Below are 4,867 nucleotides of genomic sequence, written 5' to 3' on the forward strand. Positions count from 1 at the left end.
ATATGGGTTTGAATCAACATGTAGACACCCATCCATTTTTCCGTATCTTTCAAAATGTTGTTCAGAAATAGTTATGCAGTGTTGCTTTACGGAGTTATGCGTAAAAATCTGGTTTAAGCAGGGGAAGACCTAAATATTTAAACTGCCTAACAATGCGGACGCTAGCAGATTCATAGCTAGAATCATTTAAATGAAGTAGTGCAGACTTTGACCAGTTAATTTTAAAGCTTGATAAGCTTCCTCACATATATAGATAGAAGGTGAGGTGAGACGGGTTTTCTAAAAGGACCAAAATGTTGTATAATTGATTGGCAAATGGTTTGATCCAGCGGCTCTAGAGAAATAATGCAGGAGTAAAGGGGCAAACTTGGCGGAAGGAGGTGCATCCGGTTAAGACTCAGGCTGGGGGATGAAAAAAACTGAACATAAAAATAGCCATTTAAGTTTGTCAAAGGCTTTCATTGCGTCAAGAGAAAGAAGTGACACTGGGGTCTTACTGTCAACAATGTGAAGAAGGTGTCTAACATTATCTGCTGCTTGCCTTGTTTTTATAAATCCTACTTGGTCGGAGTTCACTAATTTTGCCATATGAGACTCCAGACATGCTTTGCAAAGATTTTTATGTCAGCGTTAAGCAGGCTCATAGTAAGTACGGAAATTGCAGTGGAAGACTGTTAAAATCCCTTCAGAATTCTCCCTTTATTACAGAATTTAGTCATATCAAGAAGGAAAGGGCCCAACTGTTCCCAAAATGTTGCATAGACCCCCGGGAGAATCCCATCAAAGCCCAGTGATTCCCTTTTTGCATACTCTGTGCTGCCAGTCTTAATTCCCCAATATAAATTAATTTATCCAAGCTAGCTGATTCCTCTGCTGATAGCCGAGGCAAGTCAAGCTGATTCAACCAGCTGTCACAGTGGGATTTATCCAAAGTTTCTCAGATTCATACAGATTGGAATAAAATGTCTGAAAGGATTTATCTATTTTGACAAGGTCAGTTCTAATATTACCATTTGAAGATTTAATAGCAGGAATATCTGCATAATAATCACTCGATCTTACTCTCATAGCAAGAAGGTGACTAAGTCTAGCACCCTGAAAGTGATAGCGCTGTCTTGTTCTGTGAGTTATTACTCCGAATTAGAAATTCTGACTTTTTGAACTTCAGAATTTTGTTTATTTCCTTCTTGACTAATGATGGTTTGTTGGAGAGACCATTGATGTGTTTTGTTCCTTTTAATTTCTGTTCTGTCATCCTTCTCTATCCGTGTACTTTTTATTCAGTCCACATCTGCTTTGATAATAAAAAAAGACCTGACCTTTAAAATAACCAAGCACAACTGTGATCCTTTACTGTAGTCTTCCTTTACCAGACCTTCCTCCACAGCGCTGCAAAGGAGGATCTGTCAACACAGTATTCCGGGATGGGAGAAAAACATGCTTCGGTTTATTGGCAATTCTTTTAACCACTCACAATTATCTTAGGTGGCACTAAATGCCGGACAGAGCCACGGTACCACTCGGGAAGGAACTTATTTTGGTGGAACATGTGTACATTTAAAAGTAGTTTAAAACAGATTAGATTGGACAGATTGTCCAGCTAGCTGTTTGGATTTACCCTGTGGAGATCTGGAATGCAGTTAACCATAGTCCTCATAAATGAACAAAAGTTTAAAGGTCACATGGCATGAAAATGTCACATTATGAGGTTTTGTAACATTAATATGAGTTCCCCAGTGGCTAGAAATGGCGATCTGTGTAAACCGAGCCCTGGGTATCCAACTTTGCCTTTGAGATAATGAAAGCTCAGATATGCCGATCTGGATTCTCCTCTTTGTGACATCATAAGGAGCAAGGTTATCTCCCCTTTCTCTGCTTTGCTCGCCCAGAGAATTTGACCCAAAGAGGGAAAGAGGGAGACATCATGTCTTGCAAGCAAGCAAAGTATGGCAGTTGGTCAAGGCCCCCCCACCCCCCTCTCCTCCTCAATAGCATTTAAACCTATACATCCTAAGAAAAGCCCATTGTGGGAGTGCCTCCAGTGGCTATAATTCTGCACTAAAGCTGAATTTCAGGAAAGCAACTTCAGTAATAGTATTCATGGACCTTTAAGGCCTATATAAAACCATCCAAAAAGCAGCATGTCATAGGACCTTTAATATTCCAACACAAATAAAGCATAAAGCTACATACATCCGGGCAAAAAGACCACCGGAGCAATCCCGGAAGTGGAACATTGGGAATATAGACTACCTTTACTGTGACAATGAGGTTGACTTTTTTGGTCTATTTGGACATTTTATTAAATATTAAATAGATTACATGACATTTGGAGAAGATATCCACAATTCCTAGACATAATTCCTAATGACTTTTGTGACTTTCTTACTTTTCCTCTAGCGCCAACCACCACCAACGGGGTGGCACTTGTGCTTTTTAGTGAAATGTTACAAATTACAATACAATTACAAATGGATTTTTTATTTGAGATGGCAAATGTATTTTCCCTGTCAGGGTGGACTGCAATCACTTTGATAAGTCCCTAACTAGCATCACCATTAGGTCAACATTTCCATTTGTCTAGTCTCTCTGGTGCATTGCCAGACCTAGTTCCACCTCGTTGTGCTGGAGTATTGTCTGGCTACACCATCTATTTATCCTGGAATAGGGCAGAAAAACGCTCTGGCTTGTTTGTATTTCTTCAAACCAATCACAACCTTCCTAACCTATGTCTACTAGATTAGCAAGAATTTCAGCAGAAGACATGAAAGGGGAGAGAGAGGGAGAATGACATGCAACAAAGGACCGGAGGTCAGAGTCAAACCCGGGCCCGCTGCGTCCAGGAGAAAACCTATATGGGCGCCCGTCCTACCAACTGAGCTGTCCGGGTGCCTGATTTGCAAAAAATTCTGAGTATGAGGCGTGAGCTTACTGGAATTCTAGTGACGGCCAAATGAAACTTCACGAAGATTCCTTTTTTTTAATTTTCTGATGCCACTAGATGGCGCTCTTGGTTTAAAGAAAAAGGCTCAAGGAATGGCAATGCAGTGTGCTTTCAAACTGTTTGTTGAACAGGGAGCGCCTTCTAGTGGGTGTCTAGTGGGGAGAAAATAAAGAAATGGTTCACAAAGCTTAATTCGGCCATCACTAGGAAATATTCACCAGCACCAGCGTATTGCGTCTCTTCAGAGTGTAATGGTGAACTGTGAGGCAGATGGTTAAAAATATAATTAACCATTTTGATAAAATAATTACAAATGAGTAACATTAAGGTACAGTTAAAAAAGTTACAAGATATTTTATAATATAATACATTTTATTATGCCATAAATTTTACTTGAAAAATATTACATTGAGAGGTTATGTTGATTTACATTTGTGAGTAACAATTTCAATACAATGGCTCCAACAGGTAACATCTCGATCAGTCTGGATCAACAACATTTTCAGGATAATCGGCGCCGAATGTTTCACCTTGTGTACCTCACCTTCCCCTCTCTGTGTGTTGCCGTTGTCTAACTCTGTTGGCTACAGGAAACAACAACAACCAGAATCTCGGAGCCACAAAGCTACAAGCTGAAAATTGCAAGTTTGGAAGAAAATTTGGCTTGTGTAACAAGGCAGCTTGGTTCTATTACGCACACAAGGAAATGGACCCACAGAAACAGAACTCTCAGATAATTCCATCCAAAAAGGTTTATTTGGAACAAGCAAAAACTCACAGAAGACGTTATCTGGAACAATAGGCAAAAAAGAAATCAGGCAGAGGTCAAAATATGGGAATACTGGAATGCTTGGAATGCTAGGAATACAGGGAAAAATGCTCAAATGCAATATGATCTTTCACAAAGGTAATGAACAGGTAGGGTTTTATGCACAAGTATGGGGGAGACAAAAAGTCTGACAATGCAAGACTATGTTGTGATTGATACAGTCATGTAATAGGAGAAGAAAAGACATATTGCTTGAGTTTACTTCAGTGTGAACGGTCTGCTGGTAATGGCATACTTAATTGTTAATTCAGTAGGCAGTTGGCAGTACATTCTGATTGAGTACGTAGTACGCAATACAACAGTATGCAATTTCGAACACAACCTGTGTTTGCATTGTTGAGGCTTTTTGCTCCAATGTAGTCAGAGTTGATGGACAATGTTTCCCTGATACAATTTTTTTTATGTTACGTTGCCAGCTATATTATCTGCCCAGAGAATTCACCAGTGTTTTTGTTGCTGTTGTTTACAGTCCTCCTGATGCAAAAAAATGAACTGTTTGATTTTTGGACTTTCTTGTGGAGCACAAATGTACTACAACTGCATTTCTATGACGAACCTTGAACCTATGTGTGGATGGAATAATAATTAAAGCTGCAAGCAGCGTTGGACGGCCCCTCGCTAATCACAAGGGTTACTGGTGGACGCCCCTCCTTGCGATCATGCATTTGTGCAGCACTCAGACACTGCAAATCATCATCAATGAAAAGGAAACTCCCTGCTGAGTTCATTGAAACCACACACAAGACTCTACCTTAAATGGGTCAGCAGTTATGAAAGGGGCGTGGCTTACGCATAGGGGGCGTGCCACACATCAACGATGAAGATGGAACTCCCTGCTAAGTTAAATGTTATGTCATATAACTCTCTACGTCATACATTTCATTATATGTGAAAGGGTGCCTGGCCAAATCATAGGTGGCAGCTCAATATCACATGTAGACCACACATTATAAGTTTCATGTAATAGGTTGTTTGTCATATATGGCTGATTTCCTGTTGCCAGTTGTTGGTGCTCTCTCCAAAAGTCCATATTGGCCTGTAGATGACATCAGGCCTGGACTCTTGGTGATTGTGGGAAATTTCAAGCAGATATG

The 4,867-nt window shown here is 40.1% G+C and overlaps 1 long non-coding RNA gene across 1 annotated transcript in view; it reads right to left on the reverse strand.

The window, feature by feature from the left end:
• Positions 1–1,457: 1,457 nt before the first annotated feature.
• LOC116697196 (uncharacterized) overlaps positions 1,458–4,867 on the reverse strand; it is a 15,348-nt gene continuing 11,938 nt past the window's right edge. The window contains exon 3 of the long non-coding RNA XR_004333961.1: positions 1,458–1,469. This is a non-coding gene — a long non-coding RNA (uncharacterized LOC116697196). The remainder of the gene's footprint in view (positions 1,470–4,867) is intronic.

The sequence above is a fragment of the Etheostoma spectabile genome, chromosome 10 (genome assembly GCF_008692095.1).
Source record: "Etheostoma spectabile isolate EspeVRDwgs_2016 chromosome 10, UIUC_Espe_1.0, whole genome shotgun sequence".
Taxonomy (NCBI): domain Eukaryota; kingdom Metazoa; phylum Chordata; class Actinopteri; order Perciformes; family Percidae; genus Etheostoma; species Etheostoma spectabile.